This window comes from Hippopotamus amphibius, chromosome 6, assembly GCF_030028045.1.
Source record: "Hippopotamus amphibius kiboko isolate mHipAmp2 chromosome 6, mHipAmp2.hap2, whole genome shotgun sequence".
NCBI classification, from domain to species: Eukaryota; Metazoa; Chordata; class Mammalia; order Artiodactyla; family Hippopotamidae; genus Hippopotamus; species Hippopotamus amphibius.
The window spans coordinates 150,821,508-150,835,178 of NC_080191.1; the positions used below are offsets into that span (position 1 = coordinate 150,821,508).

General features: G+C 36.2%; 1 protein-coding gene across 3 annotated transcripts in view; it reads left to right on the forward strand.

The window, feature by feature from the left end:
- Window positions 1–13,671, forward strand: part of NAALADL2 (N-acetylated alpha-linked acidic dipeptidase like 2) — a 1,304,194-nt gene that overhangs the window by 212,919 nt on the left and 1,077,604 nt on the right. The window lies entirely within an intron of this gene.

The following is a 13,671-nucleotide window of genomic DNA, read 5'->3' on the forward strand; positions in this document are numbered from 1 at the left end:
GAAAAGAAGAGAAAGAATTACTATTTGCAGATAATTCAGTCACAGGCCTGGAAAAATAAAAATTGGTTAGAACAAATAAACAAGTAAAGTAAATAGATTCAGGGAAAAGTATTCAAATATTCATACTTTTTTTTTTTTTTTTTACCATCATGAACCTTTAAAAATGGAAATGGAAAAAAAGTCGTATTCATAATAATGAAAAAAGTTATAAAACACTTAAAAAAACTCACACAAATGGTCCAGAATCACGAAGTTTACTTTATAATATTGTTAACAAATAGAAAATTATGTGAATAATTATAGATGCTTAATTGCTATGAAAACATGCTGTATTTCTATATGGAGTGATTTAACATGAATTAAACTCAGTCCCAAATTATTAAGGTGACATGTCATGCCATTGTTGAGACTTTAGAAAGGCTTGGGAGGAGGAGAGATCAAGATGGCAGACTCACCTCCCCTCATGAACACAGCACAACTATAGCTATGTATAAAGTGACTCTCACTGAAATCTATCTGGGGGCTGGCAGAAGAGCTCTTCTACAACCAATCCTGTAAAGAAAGATCCAAATGGAGTCTGGTAGGAAGGGAGGAGAAGTGATCTGGTTAGGACCCACACCCCTAGTGGAGGACAAAGAAGAAGAGAGAGATATCAAAGGCTTGGGATCCTCCCTAAAGAGCAATGGATTTGAGCCACATATTAGAACCCTGCCTCTGGGGTCCAACATGGGGAAGATGAGCCCCCACTTAGCTGATTTGGAAACCAGCAGGAATTACCATAGGGTTGTAAGAAACCCAGACTTTGCTTTTGAAGCACACGTACATGGTGCAGAGGAAGTAGGTTGCAAACTTCCTGGGGCTCTGGTTGTCTTGATAGGACCACCCTCGTGTGCCCCCACGCCTATGCCAGGTTAATGCTCCAGCATCTCTTGCTCCGGCACTGGAGGCTGCCATTGCCAATGACAGTGTGCACACTTGGAGGAAACAGACCCAGTCCCTGCCTCTGACCAGGGCTGAGGCAGCCATTACCAGCATTTGCTTTGGTGCACACACTCAGAAGGGAGTGAAGGTAGCTCCAGGATGGAGACCACCATAGTAGGAGCACCAGTCCCTACCCACACTGGAAAGGAAGTGGAGTTAGCTCAAGCGTGGAGACTGCCATTACCTGGAGTGCATGTACTGATATACAACTGGGAGGGGTGGGGCCAGCTCAGTGGTGAGGCACCAACCCCTCTGGCCCAGACCCAGCCTCTAAGCAAGATACATACACCAGGGAAGAAGTGAAATCAGCACAGACATGCAGCCACAAGCTCCTCAGTCCCTGGGCACAACTCCAACCAAGACAAAGACTACCATCACACCCAGGAGAAACCCAACCTGTTCAGTGCTTCTGCTCCAGCCTCTTGGGCCCTAACCCCACACCTATTAAGGTGATAATGGCCATTGAACATAGGAAAGGCCCTAGCTTATACCTGGTTCTGGCTTTAGTCCCTCCAACTCCAGCCCTACTTCCCACAAAGGTGGTGGCTTCCAGCATCCCCAAGGAAGACATAGCTCATGCTACTTCAGATCCAGCTGTCCAACCAAAACCACTGGGCATGAGCAGATTGCATAGGGAAACTCCCACACAAGGACATGCCTTCAAGACTGGGAAATTAGGTTACTGTTTTACCTAATTTCCTAAAGATAAAGAAAGTTAAACAAAATGAGAAGGCAGAGGAGTTTGAAACAAGAGAAAAACCCCAATGAAACAGATAAATAATTCACCTGATAAAGAGTTGAAAGCAATAGTAATAAGAATGCTAACTGAACTGGGTAAAGGAATAAATGAATTCAGTGAGGATTTTAACAACCAAAAAATATAAAAAAGAACCAGTCAGAGCTGAAGAATGCAATAACTGAAGTGAAAAATACATGAGAGGGAAGTAATAGTAGATTAAAAGACATAGAAGAATACATAAACAATCCAGAAGATAGAATACTATAAATCATCCAATGGGACTGGCAAAAGAAAAACAAATATTAAAAAAATGAGAATAGATTAAGGGATCTCAGTACAACATCAAGCATACTAACATTCATATTTATAGGGTATCAGAAGGAGAAGAAAGAAAAAAAGAGATAGAAAGAGAGGGGATGGAAAAGCTATTCCATGCAAATTGAAATGACAAAAGCTGGAGTAGCAATATTCTCAGACAAAGGGGATTTTAAAACAAAATCTATAATAAAACACAAAAGCATTATATAATGATAAAGAGATCAATACAAGAAGAGGATATAATACTCATTAACATATACATACCTAATGCAGGAGCACCTTAATATAGAAAGCAAATATTAACACACATAGAGAGATAAATAGACAATAGGACAATAATAGTAATAGATGGTAACACTTACTTAAATGGACAGGTCATCTAAACAGAAAACCAATTAGAAGCAGTGGCCTTAAGTGACACATTAGACAAGTTGGACTGAGATATCTATAGGACATTCCATCCCAAAAGAGAATACACATTCTTTTCAAATACACATGGAATGTTCTCCAGAATGATCACGTTTGGCCAAAAAATAGGTCTCAACAAATTCAAGAGGATAGAAATTGTATCAAGTATCTTTTCTGACCACAATAGTATGAAACTAGAAATCAGTTACAGGAAGAAAAATGGGAAAAACACAAAATATGGAGACTAAATAACATGCTACTAAAAAAAGCCAATGCATCAATGAAGAAATTAAAGAAGAAATCAGAAAATACCTTGAGACAAATGAAAAACCACAACTTTTCAAAATCTATGGGATGTAACAAAAGCAGTTCTAAAAAGGAAAGCTATAAAGATCCTCAACAATCAAGAAAAACCTCAGATAAATAATCTAACCTAACATCTAAAGGAATTAGGAAAAGAACAAAGCAAAGCCCAAAGTCAGCAGGAGGAAGGAAATATAAAGATCAGAAATGAAATAAATAAAATAGAGACCAAAAAGCCATAGAAAGGATCAGTGAAACCAAGAGCTGATTTTTAAAAAAATTTTTGCTTTTATTGTTTTTTAAAAAATATTTTTAATTGTACTATAGTGAATTTTGAATGGTATATTAGTTTCAAGTGTACAGCAGAATAATTCAGTTATATATCCATCTATATCTATATACGTATATGTATATTCTTTTTCAGATTCTTTTCCATTACAGGTTATCACAAGCTATTGAGTATAATTCTTAGTGCTATAAAGTAGGTCCTTGTTATTTACCTATTTTATATATAGTAGTGTGTATATGTTAATTTCAAATTCCTAATTTATCTCCCCCACCCTGCTATCCCCTTTGGTAACCATAAGTTTGTTTTATGTGAGTGTATTTCTGTTTTGTAAATAATTTTTTCTATCTTTTTTTTTTAGATTCCACATATAAGTGATATCATATAATATTTGTCTTTCTCTGTCTGACTTACTTCACTTAATATGACAATCTCTAGGTCCATCCATGTTGCTGCAAAAATAAAAGAGCTGTTTTTTTGAAAAGATAGACCAGGCTCATTAAGAAAAAAGAGAGAGGACACAAATAAACAAAAATAAGAAATGAAACAGGATAAATTACAACTGATATCATAGAAATACAAACAATCATAAGTGAATGCTACAAACAGTTATATGCCAATGAATTGGACAATCTAGAAGAAATGGATAAATTTCTAGAAATGTATAATCTTTCAAGACTGAATCAGGAAGAAACAGATAATCTAAACAGACCAATTACTAGTATTAAATTTGAATCAATAAACAAAAACTCTCAACAAAAAAGTCCAGGACTAAACAGCTTCACAGAGCAATTCTCCCAAACACATAAAGAAGAGTTAGTACCTGTAAGGTATTCCAAAAAATTGAAAAGGAGGGAATACTCCCAAAATCATTCTGCAAGTCCATCATCACCTTGCTAACAAAACCAGAAAAAGACACTATAAAAAAAAATTACAGGCCAGTATCCATGAAGAATTTAGATGCAAAAATCCTCAACAAAATATTAGCAAATAAAATTCAAGAAAACACTATATAAAAAGGGTCATATGCCATGATCAAGAGAGATTTATTCCAGGAGGGCAAAGATGGTTCAATATCTGCAGATTAGTCAATATGCTGTATTAATCAATGTGGTACACCACATTGACAAAATTAAGCAGAAAACTCACATGATCGTTTGAATAGTTGCAGAAAAGCGTTTGACAAAATTCAACACCCATTCATGATAAAAACTCTCAACAAAGTTGTTACAGTGGGAACATATCTCATTATAACAAAGGCCATTTGTAATAAACCCAACATTAACATCAAACTCAATGATGAAAAACTGAAAGCTTTTCCTCTAAAATTGGAACAAGACAAGAATACATACTATTGCCATTTCTATTTAACATAGTGTTGGAAGTTCTAGCCACAGCAATCAGACAAGAAAAAGAAATAGGATACAAGACTAATATACAGAAATCTGTTGCTTTTCTGTACACTAATAATGAAATGTCAGAAAAAGGAAGCAAGAAACAATCCCATTTACAGTTACATTAAGAAGAATAAAATACCTAGAAATAAATTTAACCAAGGAGGTGAAAGATCTTTGTCTTGAAAGTTTATAAGGCATTGATGAAGGAAATTAAAGATGATACAAACAAATGAAAGATATTCCATGTTCATGGATTGGAAGAATTAATATTGTTAAAATGCCCATACTACCCAAAGCAATCTACAGATTTAATGCAATCCCTATCAAAACACCATGAGTTTCTCAGAACTAGAAAAAATAATCCTAAAATTTGTATCAAACCACAGAAGACCCTGAATAGCCAAAGCAATATTGAGAAAAAAGAATAAAGCTAGAGGTATTACACTCTGACTTCAAGCTCTACTACCAAGCTATAATAATCAAAACAGTAAGGATTCTGGATCAAAAAGAGACACACAGATCAACGTAAGAGTACAGAGAGCCCAGAAATAAACCTATGCAAATATGGTCAATTAATCTATGACAAAGGAGGTAAAAATAAAAAATGAAGAAAAGACAGTCTCTTCAATAAGTATTGTTGGAAAAACTGGACAGTTACATGTAAAAGAAAGAAATTAGAACATTTTCTCACACCATATGCAAAAATAAACTCAAAGTGGATTAAAGACCAAATGTAAAACCGAAAACCATAAAATTTCTAGAAGAAAACATAAGCAATATGCTCTTTTACATAAGTCTAGGCAATTACTTTTTTGGATCTCTCACCTCAGGCAAGGGAAACAAAAGCAAAAATAAACAAATGGGACCTAATTAACCTTAACAGCTTTTGCACAGCAAAGGAAACCATCAACAGGATGAAAAGACAAACTACTAAATGGTAGAATTTATTTACAAATGATTTATCTGATAAGGGATTAATATCTAAAATATATAAACAGCTTGTGCAAGCCATTATAAGAAAAACAAACAACCCAATTAGAAAAATGACAGAAGACCTGAGTAGACATTTTTTCAAAGAAGACATACAGATGACCAACAATCACATTAAAATATGCTTAACATCACTACACATCAGTGAAGTGCAAATTAAAACCACAGTGAGATATCACCTCACATCTCTCAAAATGGCTCTTGTTAAAATGACCACAAATAATGAATGTTGGCAAGATGTGGAGAAAAGGAGACCATCATGCACTGTTGGTGGGAATGTAAATCAGTATAGCAATTATGCAAAACACTACGGAGATTCCTCAAAAAATTAAAAATAGAATATGATCTAGCAATTCCACTCCTGGATATATGTTTGAAGAAACTGAAAACACTAATTAGAAAAGATATATGCACCCCAATGTTCATAGCAGCATTATTAACACTAACCAAGAAATAGAAGCAGCCTAAGTGTTCAGAACAAATAAAAAGATAAATAAGCTGTGGTTATATATATATAGAGAGAGGGACATAGATAGATAGATATAGATAGATAGATAGATAGCGAGATAGGGAGATAGATAGATAAAACAGAATATTACTTGGCCATAAAAAACAAAAATTTGCCATTTGCAACAACATGGGTGTGCCTGGAGAGTATTATGCTTAGTGAAGTCAGGTAGAGAAAGACAAAACTGTATGTTTTCACTTGTATGTGAAATCTAAAAAATAAAACAAATAAATAAATATAACAAACCAGAAACAGATTCATAGATACAGAGAACAAATTACTGGTTACCAGTTCAGAGAGGGGTGGAGGGAGGGAAAAGATAGGGGGAGACAATTAAGAGGTACAAACTATTACGTATAAAATAAATACGATGCAAGGATGTATTGTACAGCACAGGGAACCTGACCATTTTTTTTAAAGAACTTTTATTGAGATACAGTTAACAGACAATAAACAGCATATATTTAGAGTGTACAATTTGGTATCCCAACCTCCCAATTCATCCCCCCCAACCGTCCCCGCTTTCCCCACTTGGAGTCCATATGTTTGTTCTCTACATATGTGTCTCTATTTCTGCCTTGCATTTCCTCTTTCATAGTTGTTAACATTTGACTTACGTATTGAAGTGCTCCTATATTGGGTGCATATATATTTATAATTATCTCCTCTTCTTGGATTGATCCCTTGATCTCTATGTAATGTCCTTTCTTGTCTCTTGTAACATTTTTTATTTTAAAGTCTATTTTATCTGATATGAGTATTGCTACTCCAGCTTTCTTTTCATTTTCATTTGCATGGAATATCTTTTTCGATCCCCTCACTTTCAGTCTGTATGTGTCCCTAGGTCTAAAGTGGGTCTCTTGTAGACAGCATATATATGGATCTTATTTTTGTATCCATTCGGCCAGTCTGTGTCTTTTGGTTGGGGCATTTAGGCCATTTACATTCAAGGTAATTATTGATATGTATGTTCCTAGTACCATTTTCTTAATTGTTTTGTTTCTGGTTTTGTAGGTCCTTTTCTTCTTTTATGTTTCCCGCTTAGAGAAGTTCCTCTAGCATTTGTTGCAGGTCTGGTTTGGTGGTGCTGAATTCTCTTAGCTGTTGCTTGTCTGTAAAGCTTTTGATTTCTCCGTCGAATCTGCATGAGATCCTTGCTGGGTAGAGTATTCTGGGCTGTAGGTTCTTCCCTTTCATCACTTGAAATATATCATGCCACTCCCTTCTGGCTTGCAGAGTTTCTGCTGAGAAATCAGCTGTTACCCTTATGGGAGTTCCCTTATATGTTATTTGTCATTTTTCCCTTGTTGCTTTCAATAACTATTCTCTGTCTTTAAGTTTTGTCAGTTTGACTACTATATGTCTTGATGTGTTTCTCCTTGGGTTTATCCTGCCTGGGACTTTCTGTGCTTCCTGGACTTGGGTAGCTATTTCCTTTCCCATGTTAGGGAAGTTTTCAACTATAACCTCTTCCAATATTTTCTTGGGTCCTTTCTCTCTCTCTTCTCCTTCTGGGACCCCTATAATGTGAATGTTGGTGCATTTAACATTGTCCCAGAAGTCTCTTTGGCTGTCTTCAGTTCTTTACATTCTTTTTTCTTTATTCTTTTCACATCAGTGATTATTCTGTCCTCCAGATCACTTATTCACCCTTCTGCCTCAGTTAATCTGTTATTTGTTCCTTCTAGCTTATTTTTCATTTCAGTTATTGTGTTGCATATCTCTGTTTGTTTGCTCTTTAATTCTTCTAGGTCTTTGGTAAACTTTTTGATCTTTGCATCCAGTCTTTTTTCAAAGTCCTGGATCATCTTTACCATCATTTTTCTGAATCCTTTTTCTGGAAGGGTGCCTATCTCCTCTTCATTTAGTTGTTTTTCTGGGCTTTTACCCTGTCCTTTCATCTGGTACAAAGTCCTCTGCTTTTTCATTTTCTCTGTCTTTCTGTGGCTGTGGTTTGCAGTTCCACAAGACGAAATACTGCTGATACTGCTTGATACTGCTGTCTGCCCTCTTGTGGAGGAAGCTATCTAGGAGGCTCATGGGTGCTTCCTGATGGGAGCAACTGATGGTGGGTAGGGCTGGGTGGGTGCAGCTCAGTAAAGCTTTAATCTGATTTGGTGGGGGGAGCTCAGTAAAACTTTAATCTGCTGGTCTGCTAATGGGTGGGGCTGTGTTTGTTCCCACCTTATTGGTTGTTTGGCCTGAGGCTACCTAGCACTAGAGCTTACAGGCTCTTTGGTGGGGCTAATGGCGGACTCTGGGAGGGCTCATGCCAATGAGCACGTCCCAGAACCCCTGCCGCCAGTGCTGCTGTCTCCTCAGTGAGCCACAGCTGTCCCCTACCTCTACAGTCAACCCCCTAACACCAGCAGGTATGTCTGGTTCAGTCTCCTATGGGGTCACTGCTCCTTCCCCCTGGGTCCTGGTGAGCACTCTTTTTTGTGTGCCCTCCAAGAATTCAGTCTCTGTTTCCCCCAGTCCTATGGAGGTCCTGCAATCAAATCCTGCTGGCTTTCAACATCTGATTCTCTGGGGATTCCTCCCCCTATTGCTGGACTCCCAGGTTGGGAAGCCTCACGTGGGTCTCAGAACCCTCACATTAGTGGGTGTACTTCTGCAGTATAAGTGTTCTTCAGTTTGTGAGTCACCCACCCAGCATTTATGGGATTTGATTTTAACGCAATTGCGCCCCTCCTGTCATCTCATTGCAGCTTCTCCCTTGTCTCTGGATGTGGGGTGTCTTTTTTGGTGATTTCCAGTGTCCCTCTCTCAATGATTGTTCAGCAGTCAGTTGTAACTCTGGTGCTCCTGCAAGAGGGAGTGATCACATGTCCTCCTACTCCGTCATCTTGATCCTATCTTTCAAGCTTATTTTTAAATGCTATTTCATATGATTTTTGGTTTTGCTGCATCATCCCGGGAGCTGGGAGGGGGCAGGACACAGGTTGATGGACGCAGAACCCCAGGCTCCCACCTGTGCAGGAGCCCCTCCTCGAAGCCCTGACCAATATTTTATAATAACTTGAAATGGAGTAAAATGTATAAAAATATCAGATCACTCTTTTGTACACCTGAATCTAATATTACTTTGTAAATCAACTGTACTTCAGTAAAAATATGGTAATAAAAAAGGCATGGGAGCATACAGTGGACTGTTTATATTGTTTACTTAAAAGTGGTGGAATAGGAAGTGGTACAGGATGCTAGCTATGCTTTATACATCCTTGTATTGAGTTGTTTCAATAAGCTTTTTTACTTTTGTCAAAATGTGGCATGAATTTTTTGTAAGTGCATGTGGATTTTGGATGCAGTTAGACGCTATACTTATCTGTTCTTATTCTTTACTAATTAGATTGGGAAAGTCACTTCACCTGTCTAAGCCTCAATTTCTGTATCTTTAAAGTGGGGATGATAATGGTTATTCCCTTCATGTGGTTGATGTGAGGATTAAATGAGCTGTATGAAAATCCAAGAGCATAAATAATTTGACAGAATGTACAATCTTAATAAGTGGAATCATTCTGTCTTGGATAAAAGGGGCCTTATTCTAATAGTGCCCAATCTACTTGCCCAGTCTACTTATGTCTGTTTAACAGTTTCCCCTAGGCAGCTATGGTGTAAGGGAAAGGACTGTGTTGGGTCTTAAAGCCATGGAACACTGAATTTAGTAAGGTTGAAGGTAGGATTGACACAATACTGTGTAAATAACAATGTTTTAAAAAATAGTTGATGACCAAGCCGTTATTTAATCTTCATAAATTTTTATTATAGGCAGCCTGAAATTTACATCTATGACCAATTATAAAATAATTGTTAAACCAGTCAAGCTGTCAGAGTTGAAATATTGCTATATCTTGAGTTACATGGGTACCTGTGTTTTGTTAATTTATTTAAAATGCATTATATTTCTGGCATATGACTAGAAATTTATTTTGGGAAGCGATGCAATCTCTTAGTGCTTCCTGGTTGTCCAAAATGGCTTGATGAAATATGCACTTGGGAGAGTGATTCTCATTTTTGAAATGCATGGAGACTGAGAGTACTCAATCTTCAGCGCATGACTATTGGCATATCATTTTGACTTCATATATTGATAGTGTGTTTTTTTTTCATTTTCAAAATATCTCATTCTTGAAGCACACTGAAGAAGATAACCACATATTTCCTACTGAGGGATAATGTCACAATTTCAGTTCATAATTAAAAATTACTTCATAGCAATTCCTTTTACAATATTTCAAAGTGTTATTGAAATTTGTTTTTGTTTCCTTTCAGTAGATTTAAATGTACTTTGATTGCATCATCTGCAATATACATATTTAGCCTTAATTTCCCATTTGAAAGCACCTCAACTTTTGAAAGGGAGCATGTTTCCTTTTTTAATTCAAGCTGCCAGATGTTAGGTGAACTCATGGATATAGAGTGCTCTATGGGAGCTATCATTTGTGGATCTTTTGCCCTGTGTCTTCCCTGTTTCAGTCCCCGGGCATGTTCCAGTCTCTTTTTTCAAAATGGCACTCACTCCCATTCAGAAAGGCATTACTTTACATGTACTTGTTTTTTATTTATTTGTTTGTTTGTTTCTTTGTGTGTTTTGAGAGTTGTCTGAAAACATATTTCTGGATGAATTGGGAGATTGGGATTGCCATATATACATTACTAATAAGAAAAAATATATCAAATTGTACACTTTAAATATATGCAGTTTATTGTATGTCAATTATATCTCAATAAGTTCTTAAAAATAACAAAAAAAAAAACCCCACAGATAATCCAGAAAGGATGACTGATTGCACCCAAATATTATAGTTTTGCAATTTACTTGACCATCATTCTATGAAGAAATGTATCATTATTATAGTTTATTTAATTTTCCTTATATTATTTTAAATTTGGATGTCTAAGCTCAACTGGCAACGTCTGCTTTTGGATATTTTGTGCTGTGTTCAAAATTGCTGCCCTAAAGACTTAAAATGTACACAGTGACATGCTTCTTGGAAAATAATATGATGACATTACATGAATTTTGGTCATGAGATTTTAAAAAAAGGATGTGATAAACTGTGAAAATAGATTATTCATTCACTGATGAAATGTTTTTAAAATACCGAGACTAGTTGCTGTGTGTATTAGTGAGGAGAAACAGACATAGAATGCACATATGCAAGGGTGGCTTTGTATATCTCATATTCTAATAGGGATATTAATATTAATCAGATAAAATCACACAAAAAATAGAGGGGAGTAGCCGTTTCCTTATAATCCAAAGGATGGGCTGGAGATAATTGAGAAGAGGAAACTATATTTCTGGTAAAGGGTATAGAATAAGTAGGAAGCACTGAGGGAATATTGAATGAATGGTCCTGAGAGACACAGGGGAAACAAGGAGAGATGAGAGAGGTAAGCAGGAGCCAGACAATCTTGCAGAAAATTAAAACTGTGATTCAAGGAGAACCAGTACCAGGGACACAGAACTCAATGATTGTTAGATTCCTTTTCAATGTCAATAGCTACCCATAGACAGTTAATCATTGTCTGGGATTTCCATGTGTAACACACACACACACACACACACACACATGTCTTGCTACATATACAAATTTAAGACAGATTTTTACAATTATGTTGGTGATTAAGAAGAGCACAATGAACTCAGTGACAAGAATAAGGATGCAGATACAGAGAATGGACTGGAGAACTTGAGGTATGGGAGGGGGCGGGGGGTGAAGGGGAAACTGAGACGAAGCGAGAGAGTAGCACAGACATATATATACTACCAACTGTAAAATAGTCAGTGGGAAGTTGTTGTATAACAAAGGGAGTCCAACTCGAGGATGGAAGATGCCTTAGAGGACTGGGGCAGGGAGGGTGGGGGGGACTCGAGGGGGGGGGAGTCAAGGAAGGGAGGGAATACGGGGATATGTGTATAAAAACAGATGATTGAACCTGGTGTACCCCCCCCCAAAAAAAAAAACCTATAGTAATTAAAACAGTATAGTACTTGTATAAAAATAGACACATACACCAATGGACAGAATCAAGAGCCCAGAATTAAACCACTGCATATACAGTCAACTAATATTTGACACAGGAGCCAAGAAAACCCAATGGGGAAAGAATAGGCTCTTCAACAAATGGTGCTGAGAAAACTGTATAAGCACATGTGGAAAAATGAAACTGGACCCTTGTCTCCAACCACTCACAAAAATTAACTCAAAATGGATTAAAGGCTTAACCATAAGACCTGGTATTATAAAACTCCTAGAAGAAAACACAGGGAATAAGCTTCTCAACATTGGTCTTGGCAATGATTTTTAACACCAAAATCACAAACAACAAAAGAGAAAATTGACAAGTGGGACTACAACAAATTTTAACATATACCTGGAAAAGATGAAAACTTTAATTCAAAAAGATATACACACCCCAGTGTTCATAACAGCACAGTTTATAATAGCCAAGACATGGGAGCAACCTAAGTGTCCATTGACAGATGAATGGATAAAGATGTGACATATGCGTGTGCACACACACACACACACACACACACAATGGAATATTACTCAGCCATAAAAAGAATGAAATAATGCCATTTGCAGCAACATGGATGGACCTAGAGATTATCATACTAAGTGGAGTAAGTCAGACAGAGAAAGACCAGTATCAAATGATATCACTTCTTTGTGGAATCTTAAAAAATGATACAAATGAACTTATTTACAAAACAGAAACAGACTCACAGACATAGAAAATAATCTTACTGTAACAAAGGGAAAGGGGTGGGGAGCGATAAATAAGGAGTTTGGGATTAACATATACATTACTGTATATAAAATAGATAAACAACAAGAATCTACTGTATAGCACAGGGAATTATATTCAATATCTTGTAATAACCTATAATGGAAAAGAATCTGGAAAAAATATATATATATATATATATAAATCTGAAAAAAAAAAGAAGAGCATAATTATTTTATATGGTATAAATTTAGATGTCTTCTAATTCATTCCTCTTTCTCCCTTAGAAACTTAACAGGAATTGTAGCTAGCCAGTCCAAGATGAACCCAAACATTACTTTTTATGTTAAAATTTAACTCTCTCTCCATGGTATCAACTATATGATTATACTTTATATTATCATAGAATATTAAATTAATTTCCCTCATTTTAAGCTAATGACTAATTTAAATTTTAAATATTGCCTGTAATTAATTTTCATAGCTAATAAAGAAATACTGAACATCTTACCAAGTTGCAGTTGAAAAAGCTCTGCTATTACTGAACACAGGAATTCCATGAATATTAGCAGCAAGACTTAGGCATTGAGGCTTCAGAGTGCTTTCCATCTATGATGGAATATTTCTTCAGTTCCTTCTAAAAATAGCTCCTAGCTGCTGTACTTTTCTTTATTATTAGATATAGCCATATATAGGATGTTTCAGTTCTAAAACTAAAGACAATTACTATCTTGGTAATTGGGTATACTCCTGTGTGAAGGTGTATACCATTTAAATCTCTCAGCATCAGCTTATTGATTTGTTTCAGGGTTAAAATTAGAAACACCATCAATAATCTCAATACAACACAATGCTGTGCATGGTGCAAAGTATTTATTTGCTGAGTTGAGCCTTACAATGTCAAGGGGAAAGCACAGTTAATAGGATAAGTACCTTTAGTGATATCAGAGCAGATTTAGCAAGTAGACTCATGATATTTACACGTCTTAATCATATTATT